Raw genomic sequence first — 13,029 nt, 5'->3', positions numbered from 1 at the left:
GCGAAACGTCACCCAAAATTAAAACCTCGATAACTCTCTTACTTTAAGCCCAAAAGTGGGGAAATTTCTACCAATCGGAGGTCCTAAGATTCTTTTTCTTGGGAAAGAAATCTCATTTCAAAATTTGTTGGAATGAGAGAGTTGTAGTCCGTTTTATAAAGAGTGTGCAAAACGTCATCCAAAATTAAAACCTCTGCAACTCTCTGACTTTAAGTTCAAAAGGGGTGAAATTTCTACCGGTCTTCAAATTCTCTTTCCGGGGAAAGATATCTTGTTTTAAAAATCGTTGGGGTGAGAGAGTTGTTGTCCGTCTTATAAAGAGTGTGCGAAACGTCACCCAAAATTAAAACTTTCATAACTCACTTATTTTAAGTCGAAAACTGGAGAAATTTCTATCAATTAGATGTCTTCAAATTCTCTTTCAGGAAAAAAAATCTGATTTAAAAATTCGGTGGGATGAGAGAGTTTTGGTCCATTTTATTAAGAGTGTGTGAAACGTCACCCAAAATTAAAACTTCCATAACTCTCTCATTTGAAGTCAAAAAGTTGTGAAATTTCTACCAATCAGATGTCCTAAGATTCTTTTTCTTCGGAAAGAAATCTCATTTCAAATATTGTTGGGATGAGAGAGTTGTAGTCCGTTTTATAAAGAGTGTGCGAGACGTCATCCAAAATTAAAACTTGTGTAACTCTCTGACTTTAAGTTCAAAAGTGGAGAAATTTCTACCAATCTTCAAATTCTCTTTCCGGGAAAAGAAATCTTGTTTTAAAAATCATTGGGGTGAGAGAGTTGTTGTCCGTTTTTCAAAGAGTATGCGAAACGTCACCCAAAATTAAAACCTCTATAACTCTCTCACTTTAAGTCCAAAAGTGGTGAAATTTCTACCAATCGGAGGTCTTCTAATTCTCTTTCAGGGGAAAGAAATCTCGTTTCAAAATTCGTTGGGGTGACAGAGTTATAGTCCGTTTCATAAAGAGTGTGTTAAACGTCACCCAAAGTAAAACCTCCGTAACTCTCTCATTTTAAGTCAAAAAGTGAGGAAATTTCTACCAATCGGAGGTCCTAAGATTCTTTTTCTTGGGAAAGAAATCTCATTTCAAAATTTGTTGGGATGAGAGAGCTGTAGTCCGTTTTATAAAGAGTGTGCGAAGCGTCATCCAAAATTAAAACCTCTGTAACTCTCTGACTTTAAGTTCAAAAGGGGTGAAATTTCTACCAATCTTCAAATTCTCTTTCCGGAAAAAGAAATCTTCTTTTAAAAATCGTTGGGGTGAGAGAGTTGTTGTCCGTTTTAGAAACAGTGTGTGAAACGTCACCTAAAATTAAAACCTCGATAACTCTCTCACTTTAAGCCCAAAAGTGGGGAAATTTCTACCAATCGGAGGTCCTAAGATTCTTTTTCTTGGGAAAGAAATCTCATTTCAAAATTTGTTGGAATGAGAGAGTTGTAGTCCGTTTTATAAAGAGTGTGCAAAACGTCATCCAAAATTAAAACCTCTGCAACTCTCTGACTTTAAGTTCAAAAGGGGTGAAATTTCTACCAGTCTTCAAATTCTCTTTCCGGGGAAAGATAACTTGTTTTAAAAATCGTTGGGGTGAGATAGTTGTTGTCCGTCTTATAAAGAGTGTGCGAAACGTCACCCAAAATTAAAACTTTCATAACTCACTTATTTTAAGTCGAAAACTGGAGAAATTTCTATCAATTAGATGTCTTCAAATTCTCTTTCAGGAAAAAAAATCTGATTTAAAAATTCGGTGGGATGAGAGAGTTTTGGTCCATTTTATAAAGAGTGTGTGAAACGTCAGCCAAAATTAAAACTTCCATAACTCTCTCATTTGAAGTCAAAAAGTTGAGAAATTTCTACCAATCAGATGTCCTAAGATTCTTTTTCTTCGGAAAGAAATCTCATTTCAAATATTGTTGGGATGAGAGAGTTGTAGTCCGTTTTATAAAGAGTGTGTGAGACGTCATCCAAAATTAAAACCTGTGTAACTCTCTGACTTTAAGTTCAAAAGTGGAGAAATTTCTACCAATCTTCAAATTCTCTTTCCGGGAAAAGAAATCTTGTTTTAAAAATCATTGGGGTGAGAGAGTTGTTGTCCGTTTTTCAAAGAGTATGCGAAACGTCACCCAAAATTAAAACCTCTATAACTCTCTCACTTTAAGTCCAAAAGTGGTGAAATTTCTACCAATCGGAGGTCTTCTAATTCTCTTTCAGGGGAAAGAAATCTCGTTTCAAAATTCGTTGGGGTGACAGAGTTATAGTCCGTTTCATAAAGAGTGTGTTAAACGTCACCCAAAGTAAAACCTCCATAACTCTCTCATTTTAAGTCAAAAAGTGAGGAAATTTCTACCAATCGGAGGTCCTAAGATTCTTTTTCTTGGGAAAGAAATCTCATTTCAAAATTTGTTGGGATGAGAGAGCTGTAGTCCGTTTTATAAAGAGTGTGCGAAGCGTCATCCAAAATTAAAACCTCTGTAACTCTCTGACTTTAAGTTCAAAAGGGGTGAAATTTCTACCAATCTTCAAATTCTCTTTCCGGAAAAAAAATCTTCTTTTAAAAATCGTTGGGGTGAGAGAGTTGTTGTCCGTTTTAGAAACAGTGTGTGAAAGGTCACCCAAAATTAAAACCTCGATAACTCTCTCACTGTAAGCCCAAAAGTGGGGAAATTTCTACCAATCGGAGGTCCTAAGATTCTTTTTCTTGGGAAAGAAATCTCATTTCAAAATTTGTTGGAATGAGAGAGTTGTAGTCCGTTTTATAAAGAGTGTGCAAAACGTCATCCAAAATTAAAACCTCTGCAACTCTCTGATTTTAAGTTCAAAAGGGGTGAAATTTCTACCAGTCTTCAAATTCTCTTTCCGGGGAAAGAAATCTTCTTTTAAAAATCGTTGGGGTGAGAGAGTTGTTGTCCGTCTTATAAAGAGTGTGCGAAACGTCACCCAAAATTAAAACTTTCATAACTCACTTATTTTAAGTCGAAAACTGGAGAAATTTCTATCAATTAGATGTCTTCAAATTCTCTTTCAGGAAAAAAAATCTGATTTAAAAATTCAGTGGGATGAGAGAGTTTTGGTCCATTTTATAAAGAGTGTGTGAAACGTCACCCAAAATTAAAACTTCCATAACTCTCTCATTTGAAGTCAAAAAGTTGAGAAATTTCTACCAATCAGATGTCCTAAGATTCTTTTTCTTCGGAAAGAAATCTCATTTCAAATATTGTTGGGATGAGAGAGTTGTAGTCCGTTTTATAAAGAGTGTGCGAGACGTCATCCAAAATTAAAACCTGTGTAACTCTCTGACTTTAAGTTCAAAAGTGGAGAAATTTCTACCAATCTTCAAATTCTCTTTCCGGGAAAAGAAATCTTGTTTTAAAAATCATTGGGGTGAGAGAGTTGTTGTCCGTTTTTCAAAGAGTATGCGAAACGTCACCCAAAATTAAAACCTCTATAACTCTCTCACTTTAAGTCCAAAAGTGGTGAAATTTCTACCAATCGGAGGTCTTCTAATTCTCTTTCAGGGGAAAGAAATCTCGTTTCAAAATTCGTTGGGGTGACAGAGTTATAGTCCGTTTCATAAAGAGTGTGTTAAACGTCACCCAAAGTAAAACCTCCATAACTCTCTCATTTTAAGTCAAAAAGTGAGGAAATTTCTACCAATCGGAGGTCCTAAGATTCTTTTTCTTGGGAAAGAAATCTCATTTCAAAATTTGTTGGGATGAGAGAGCTGTAGTCCGTTTTATAAAGAGTGTGCGAAACGTCATCCAAAATTAAAACCTCTGTAACTCTCTGACTTTAGGTTCAAAAGGGGTGAAATTTCTACCAATCTTCAAATTCTCTTTCCGGAAAAAGAAATCTTCTTTTAAAAATCGTTGGGGTGAGAGAGTTGTTGTCCGTTTTAGAAACAGTGTGCGAAACGTCACCCAAAATTAAAACCTCGATAACTCTCTCACTTTAAGCCCAAAAGTGGGGAAATTTCTACCAATCGGAGGTCCTAAGATTCTTTTTCTTGGGAAAGAAATCTCATTTCAAAATTTGTTGAAATGAGAGAGTTGTAGTCCGTTTTATAAAGAGTGTGCAAAACGTCATCCAAAATTAAAACCTCTGCAACTCTCTGACTTTAAGTTCAAAAGGGGTGAAATTTCTACCAGTCTTCAAATTCTCTTTCCGGGGAAAGATATCTTGTTTTAAAAATCGTTGGGGTGAGAGAGTTGTTGTCCGTCTTATAAAGAGTGTGCGAAACGTCACCCAAAATTAAAACTTTCATAACTCACTTATTTTAAGTCGAAAACTGGAGAAATTTCTATCAATTAGATGTCTTCAAATTCTCTTTCAGGAAAAAAAATCTGATTTAAAAATTCGGTGGGATGAGAGAGTTTTGGTCCATTTTATAAAGAGTGTGTGAAATGTCACCCAAAATTAAAACTTCCATATCTCTCTCATTTGAAGTTAAAAAGTTGTGAAATTTCAACCAATCAGATGTCCTAAGATTCTTTTTCTTCGTAAAGAAATCTGATTTCAAATATTGTTGGGATGAGAGAGTTGTAGTCCGTTTTATAAAGAGTGTGCGAGACGTCATCCAAAATTAAAACCTGTGTAACTCTCTGACTTTAAGTTCAAAAGTGGAGAAATTTCTACCAATCTTCAAATTCTCTTTCCGGAAAAAGAAATCTTGTTTTAAAAATCATTGGGGTGAGAGAGTTGTTGTCCGTTTTTCAAAGAGTATGCGAAACGTCACCCAAAATTAAAACCTCTATAACTCTCTCACTTTAAGTCCAAAAGTGGTGAAATTTCTACCAATCGGAGGTCTTCTAATTCTCTTTCAGGGGAAAGAAATCTCGTTTCAAAATTCGTTGGGGTGACAGAGTTATAGTCCGTTTCATAAAGAGTGTGTTAAACGTCACCCAAAGTAAAACCTACATAACTCTCTCATTTTAAGTCAAAAAGTGAGGAAATTTCTACCAATCGGAGGTCCTAAGATTCTTTTTCTTGGGAAAGAAATCTCATTTCAAAATTTGTTGGGATGAGAGAGCTGTAGTCCGTTTTATAAAGAGTGTGCGAAGCGTCATCCAAAATTAAAACCTCTGTAACTCTCTGACTTTAAGTTCAAAAGGGGTGAAATTTCTACCAATCTTCAAATTCTCTTTCCGGAAAAAGAATTCTTCTTTTAAAAATCGTTGGGGTGAGAGAGTTGTTGTCCGTTTTAGAAACAGTGTGTGAAATGTCACCCAAAATTAAAACCTCGATAACTCTCTCACTTTAAGCCCAAAAGTGGGGAAATTTCTACCAATCGGAGGTCCTAAGATTCTTTTTCTTGGGAAAGAAATCTCATTTCAAAATTTGTTGGAATGAGAGAGTTGTAGTCCGTTTTATAAAGAGTGTGCAAAACGTCATCCAAAATTAAAACCTCTGCAATTCTCTGACTTTAAGTTCAAAAGGGGTGAAATTTCTACCAGTCTTCAAATTCTCTTTCCGGGGAAAGATATCTTGTTTTAAAAATCGGTAGGGTGAGAGAGTTGTTGTCCGTTTTATAAAGAGTGTGCGAAACGTCACCCAAAATTAAAACTTTCATAACTCACTTATTTTAAGTCGAAAACTGGAGAAATTTCTATCAATTAGATGTCTTCAAATTCTCTTTCAGGAAAAAAAATCTGATTTAAAAATTCGGTGGGATGAGAGAGTTTTGGTCCATTTTATAAAGAGTGTGTGAAACGTCACCCAAAATTAAAACTTCCATATCTCTCTCATTTGAAGTTAAAAAGTTGTGAAATTTCTACCAATCAGATGTCCTAAGATTCTTTTTCTTCGTAAAGAAATCTGATTTCAAATATTGTTGGGATGAGAGAGTTGTAGTCCGTTTTATAAAGAGTGTGCGTGACGTCATCCAAAATTAAAACCTGTGTAACTCTCTGACTTTAAGTTCAAAAGTGGAGAAATTTCTACCAATCTTCAAATTCTCTTTCCGGGAAAAGAAATCTTGTTTTAAAAATCATTGGGGTGAGAGAGTTGTTGTCCGTTTTTCAAAGAGTATTCGAAACGTCACCCAAAATTAAAACCTCTATAACTCTCTCACTTTAAGTCCAAAAGTGGTGAAATTTCTACCAATCGGAGGTCTTCTAATTCTCTTTCAGGGGAAAGAAATCTCGTTTCAAAATTCGTTGGGGTGACAGAGTTATAGTCCGTTTCATAAAGAGTGTGTTAAACGTCACCCAAAGTAAAACCTCCATAACTCTCTCATTTTAAGTCAAAAAGTGAGGAAATTTCTACCAATTGGAGGTCCTAAGATTCTTTTTCTCGGGAAAGAAATCTCATTTCAAAATTTGTTGGGATGAGAGAGCTGTAGTCCGTTTTATAAAGAGTGTGCGAAACGTCATCCAAAATTAAAACCTCTGTAACTCTCTGACTTTAAGTTCAAAAGGGGTGAAATTTCTACCAATCTTCAAATTCTCTTTCCGGAAAAAGAAATCTTCTTTTAAAAATCGTTGGGGTGAGAGAGTTGTTGTCCGTTTTAGAAACAGTGTGCGAAACGTCACCCAAAATTAAAACCTCGATAACTCTCTTACTTTAAGCCCAAAAGTGGGGAAATTTCTACCAATCGGAGGTCCTAAGATTCTTTTTCTTGGGAAAGAAATCTCATTTCAAAATTTGTTGGAATGAGAGAGTTGTAGTCCGTTTTATAAAGAGTGTGCAAAACGTCATCCAAAATTAAAACCTCTGCAACTCTCTGACTTTAAGTTCAAAAGGGGTGAAATTTCTACCGGTCTTCAAATTCTCTTTCCGGGGAAAGATATCTTGTTTTAAAAATCGTTGGGGTGAGAGAGTTGTTGTCCGTCTTATAAAGAGTGTGCGAAACGTCACCCAAAATTAAAACTTTCATAACTCACTTATTTTAAGTCGAAAACTGGAGAAATTTCTATCAATTAGATGTCTTCAAATTCTCTTTCAGGAAAAAAAATCTGATTTAAAAATTCGGTGGGATGAGAGAGTTTTGGTCCATTTTATAAAGAGTGTGTGAAACGTCACCCAAAATTAAAACTTCCATAACTCTCTCATTTGAAGTCAAAAAGTTGTGAAATTTCTACCAATCAGATGTCCTAAGATTCTTTTTCTTCGGAAAGAAATCTCATTTCAAATATTGTTGGGATGAGAGAGTTGTAGTCCGTTTTATAAAGAGTGTGCGAGACGTCATCCAAAATTAAAACTTGTGTAACTCTCTGACTTTAAGTTCAAAAGTGGAGAAATTTCTACCAATCTTCAAATTCTCTTTCCGGGAAAAGAAATCTTGTTTTAAAAATCATTGGGGTGAGAGAGTTGTTGTCCGTTTTTCAAAGAGTATGCGAAACGTCACCCAAAATTAAAACCTCTATAACTCTCTCACTTTAAGTCCAAAAGTGGTGAAATTTCTACCAATCGGAGGTCTTCTAATTCTCTTTCAGGGGAAAGAAATCTCGTTTCAAAATTCGTTGGGGTGACAGAGTTATAGTCCGTTTCATAAAGAGTGTGTTAAACGTCACCCAAAGTAAAACCTCCGTAACTCTCTCATTTTAAGTCAAAAAGTGAGGAAATTTCTACCAATCGGAGGTCCTAAGATTCTTTTTCTTGGGAAAGAAATCTCATTTCAAAATTTGTTGGGATGAGAGAGCTGTAGTCCGTTTTATAAAGAGTGTGCGAAGCGTCATCCAAAATTAAAACCTCTGTAACTCTCTGACTTTAAGTTCAAAAGGGGTGAAATTTCTACCAATCTTCAAATTCTCTTTCCGGAAAAAGAAATCTTCTTTTAAAAATCGTTGGGGTGAGAGAGTTGTTGTCCGTTTTAGAAACAGTGTGTGAAACGTCACCTAAAATTAAAACCTCGATAACTCTCTCACTTTAAGCCCAAAAGTGGGGAAATTTCTACCAATCGGAGGTCCTAAGATTCTTTTTCTTGGGAAAGAAATCTCATTTCAAAATTTGTTGGAATGAGAGAGTTGTAGTCCGTTTTATAAAGAGTGTGCAAAACGTCATCCAAAATTAAAACCTCTGCAACTCTCTGACTTTAAGTTCAAAAGGGGTGAAATTTCTACCAGTCTTCAAATTCTCTTTCCGGGGAAAGATAACTTGTTTTAAAAATCGTTGGGGTGAGATAGTTGTTGTCCGTCTTATAAAGAGTGTGCGAAACGTCACCCAAAATTAAAACTTTCATAACTCACTTATTTTAAGTCGAAAACTGGAGAAATTTCTATCAATTAGATGTCTTCAAATTCTCTTTCAGGAAAAAAAATCTGATTTAAAAATTCGGTGGGATGAGAGAGTTTTGGTCCATTTTATAAAGAGTGTGTGAAACGTCAGCCAAAATTAAAACTTCCATAACTCTCTCATTTGAAGTCAAAAAGTTGAGAAATTTCTACCAATCAGATGTCCTAAGATTCTTTTTCTTCGGAAAGAAATCTCATTTCAAATATTGTTGGGATGAGAGAGTTGTAGTCCGTTTTATAAAGAGTGTGTGAGACGTCATCCAAAATTAAAACCTGTGTAACTCTCTGACTTTAAGTTCAAAAGTGGAGAAATTTCTACCAATCTTCAAATTCTCTTTCCGGGAAAAGAAATCTTGTTTTAAAAATCATTGGGGTGAGAGAGTTGTTGTCCGTTTTTCAAAGAGTATGCGAAACGTCACCCAAAATTAAAACCTCTATAACTCTCTCACTTTAAGTCCAAAAGTGGTGAAATTTCTACCAATCGGAGGTCTTCTAATTCTCTTTCAGGGGAAAGAAATCTCGTTTCAAAATTCGTTGGGGTGACAGAGTTATAGTCCGTTTCATAAAGAGTGTGTTAAACGTCACCCAAAGTAAAACCTCCATAACTCTCTCATTTTAAGTCAAAAAGTGAGGAAATTTCTACCAATCGGAGGTCCTAAGATTCTTTTTCTTGGGAAAGAAATCTCATTTCAAAATTTGTTGGGATGAGAGAGCTGTAGTCCGTTTTATAAAGAGTGTGCGAAGCGTCATCCAAAATTAAAACCTCTGTAACTCTCTGACTTTAAGTTCAAAAGGGGTGAAATTTCTACCAATCTTCAAATTCTCTTTCCGGAAAAAAAATCTTCTTTTAAAAATCGTTGGGGTGAGAGAGTTGTTGTCCGTTTTAGAAACAGTGTGTGAAAGGTCACCCAAAATTAAAACCTCGATAACTCTCTCACTTTAAGCCCAAAAGTGGGGAAATTTCTACCAATCGGAGGTCCTAAGATTCTTTTTCTTGGGAAAGAAATCTCATTTCAAAATTTGTTGGAATGAGAGAGTTGTAGTCCGTTTTATAAAGAGTGTGCAAAACGTCATCCAAAATTAAAACCTCTGCAACTCTCTGATTTTAAGTTCAAAAGGGGTGAAATTTCTACCAGTCTTCAAATTCTCTTTCCGGGGAAAGAAATCTTCTTTTAAAAATCGTTGGGGTGAGAGAGTTGTTGTCCGTCTTATAAAGAGTGTGCGAAACGTCACCCAAAATTAAAACTTTCATAACTCACTTATTTTAAGTCGAAAACTGGAGAAATTTCTATCAATTAGATGTCTTCAAATTCTCTTTCAGGAAAAAAAATCTGATTTAAAAATTCAGTGGGATGAGAGAGTTTTGGTCCATTTTATAAAGAGTGTGTGAAACGTCACCCAAAATTAAAACTTCCATAACTCTCTCGTTTGAAGTCAAAAAGTTGAGAAATTTCTACCAATCAGATGTCCTAAGATTCTTTTTCTTCGGAAAGAAATCTCATTTCAAATATTGTTGGGATGAGAGAGTTGTAGTCCGTTTTATAAAGAGTGTGCGAGACGTCATCCAAAATTAAAACCTGTGTAACTCTCTGACTTTAAGTTCAAAAGTGGAGAAATTTCTACCAATCTTCAAATTCTCTTTCCGGGAAAAGAAATCTTGTTTTAAAAATCATTGGGGTGAGAGAGTTGTTGTCCGTTTTTCAAAGAGTATGCGAAACGTCACCCAAAATTAAAACCTCTATAACTCTCTCACTTTAAGTCCAAAAGTGGTGAAATTTCTACCAATCGGAGGTCTTCTAATTCTCTTTCAGGGGAAAGAAATCTCGTTTCAAAATTCGTTGGGGTGACAGAGTTATAGTCCGTTTCATAAAGAGTGTGTTAAACGTCACCCAAAGTAAAACCTCCATAACTCTCTCATTTTAAGTCAAAAAGTGAGGAAATTTCTACCAATCGGAGGTCCTAAGATTCTTTTTCTTGGGAAAGAAATCTCATTTCAAAATTTGTTGGGATGAGAGAGCTGTAGTCCGTTTTATAAAGAGTGTGCGAAACGTCATCCAAAATTAAAACCTCTGTAACTCTCTGACTTTAGGTTCAAAAGGGGTGAAATTTCTACCAATCTTCAAATTCTCTTTCCGGAAAAAGAAATCTTCTTTTAAAAATCGTTGGGGTGAGAGAGTTGTTGTCCGTTTTAGAAACAGTGTGCGAAACGTCACCCAAAATTAAAACCTCGATAACTCTCTCACTTTAAGCCCAAAAGTGGGGAAATTTCTACCAATCGGAGGTCCTAAGATTCTTTTTCTTGGGAAAGAAATCTCATTTCAAAATTTGTTGAAATGAGAGAGTTGTAGTCCGTTTTATAAAGAGTGTGCAAAACGTCATCCAAAATTAAAACCTCTGCAACTCTCTGACTTTAAGTTCAAAAGGGGTGAAATTTCTACCAGTCTTCAAATTCTCTTTCCGGGGAAAGATATCTTGTTTTAAAAATCGTTGGGGTGAGAGAGTTGTTGTCCGTCTTATAAAGAGTGTGCGAAACGTCACCCAAAATTAAAACTTTCATAACTCACTTATTTTAAGTCGAAAACTGGAGAAATTTCTATCAATTAGATGTCTTCAAATTCTCTTTCAGGAAAAAAAATCTGATTTAAAAATTCGGTGGGATGAGAGAGTTTTGGTCCATTTTATAAAGAGTGTGTGAAATGTCACCCAAAATTAAAACTTCCATATCTCTCTCATTTGAAGTTAAAAAGTTGTGAAATTTCTACCAATCAGATGTCCTAAGATTCTTTTTCTTCGTAAAGAAATCTGATTTCAAATATTGTTGGGATGAGAGAGTTGTAGTCCGTTTTATAAAGAGTGTGCGAGACGTCATCCAAAATTAAAACCTGTGTAACTCTCTGACTTTAAGTTCAAAAGTGGAGAAATTTCTACCAATCTTCAAATTCTCTTTCCGGAAAAAGAAATCTTGTTTTAAAAATCATTGGGGTGAGAGAGTTGTTGTCCGTTTTTCAAAGAGTATGCGAAACGTCACCCAAAATTAAAACCTCTATAACTCTCTCACTTTAAGTCCAAAAGTGGTGAAATTTCTACCAATCGGAGGTCTTCTAATTCTCTTTCAGGGGAAAGAAATCTCGTTTCAAAATTCGTTGGGGTGACAGAGTTATAGTCCGTTTCATAAAGAGTGTGTTAAACGTCACCCAAAGTAAAACCTACATAACTCTCTCATTTTAAGTCAAAAAGTGAGGAAATTTCTACCAATCGGAGGTCCTAAGATTCTTTTTCTTGGGAAAGAAATCTCATTTCAAAATTTGTTGGGATGAGAGAGCTGTAGTCCGTTTTATAAAGAGTGTGCGAAGCGTCATCCAAAATTAAAACCTCTGTAACTCTCTGACTTTAAGTTCAAAAGGGGTGAAATTTCTACCAATCTTCAAATTCTCTTTCCGGAAAAAGAATTCTTCTTTTAAAAATCGTTGGGGTGAGAGAGTTGTTGTCCGTTTTAGAAACAGTGTGTGAAATGTCACCCAAAATTAAAACCTCGATAACTCTCTCACTTTAAGCCCAAAAGTGGGGAAATTTCTACCAATCGGAGGTCCTAAGATTCTTTTTCTTGGGAAAGAAATCTCATTTCAAAATTTGTTGGAATGAGAGAGTTGTAGTCCGTTTTATAAAGAGTGTGCAAAACGTCATCCAAAATTAAAACCTCTGCAATTCTCTGACTTTAAGTTCAAAAGGGGTGAAATTTCTACCAGTCTTCAAATTCTCTTTCCGGGGAAAGATATCTTGTTTTAAAAATCGTTGGGGTGAGAGAGTTGTTGTCCGTCTTATAAAGAGTGTGCGAAACGTCACCCAAAATTAAAACTTTCATAACTCACTTATTTTAAGTCGAAAACTGGAGAAATTTCTATCAATTAGATGTCTTCAAATTCTCTTTCAGGAAAAAAAATCTGATTTAAAAATTCGGTGGGATGAGAGAGTTTTGGTCCATTTTATAAAGAGTGTGTGAAACGTCACCCAAAATTAAAACTTCCATATCTCTCTCATTTGAAGTTAAAAAGTTGTGAAATTTCTACCAATCAGATGTCCTAAGATTCTTTTTCTTCGTAAAGAAATCTGATTTCAAATATTGTTGGGATGAGAGAGTTGTAGTCCGTTTTATAAAGAGTGTGCGTGACGTCATCCAAAATTAAAACCTGTGTAACTCTCTGACTTTAAGTTCAAAAGTGGAGAAATTTCTACCAATCTTCAAATTCTCTTTCCGGGAAAAGAAATCTTGTTTTAAAAATCATTGGGGTGAGAGAGTTGTTGTCCGTTTTTCAAAGAGTATTCGAAACGTCACCCAAAATTAAAACCTCTATAACTCTCTCACTTTAAGTCCAAAAGTGGTGAAATTTCTACCAATCGGAGGTCTTCTAATTCTCTTTCAGGGGAAAGAAATCTCGTTTCAAAATTCGTTGGGGTGACAGAGTTATAGTCCGTTTCATAAAGAGTGTGTTAAACGTCACCCAAAGTAAAACCTCCATAACTCTCTCATTTTAAGTCAAAAAGTGAGGAAATTTCTACCAATTGGAGGTCCTAAGATTCTTTTTCTCGGGAAAGAAATCTCATTTCAAAATTTGTTGGGATGAGAGAGCTGTAGTCCGTTTTATAAAGAGTGTGCGAAACGTCATCCAAAATTAAAACCTCTGTAACTCTCTGACTTTAAGTTCAAAAGGGGTGAAATTTCTACCAATCTTCAAATTCTCTTTCCGGAAAAAGAAATCTTCTTTTAAAAATCGTTGGGGTGAGAGAGTTGTTG

This window comes from Tasmannia lanceolata, unplaced genomic scaffold, assembly GCF_043159265.1.
Source record: "Tasmannia lanceolata isolate RefF3 unplaced genomic scaffold, GAP_Taslan_0.1 ptg000037l, whole genome shotgun sequence".
NCBI lineage: Eukaryota > Viridiplantae > Streptophyta > Magnoliopsida > Canellales > Winteraceae > Tasmannia > Tasmannia lanceolata.
This window is presented reverse-complemented; position numbering follows the sequence as displayed.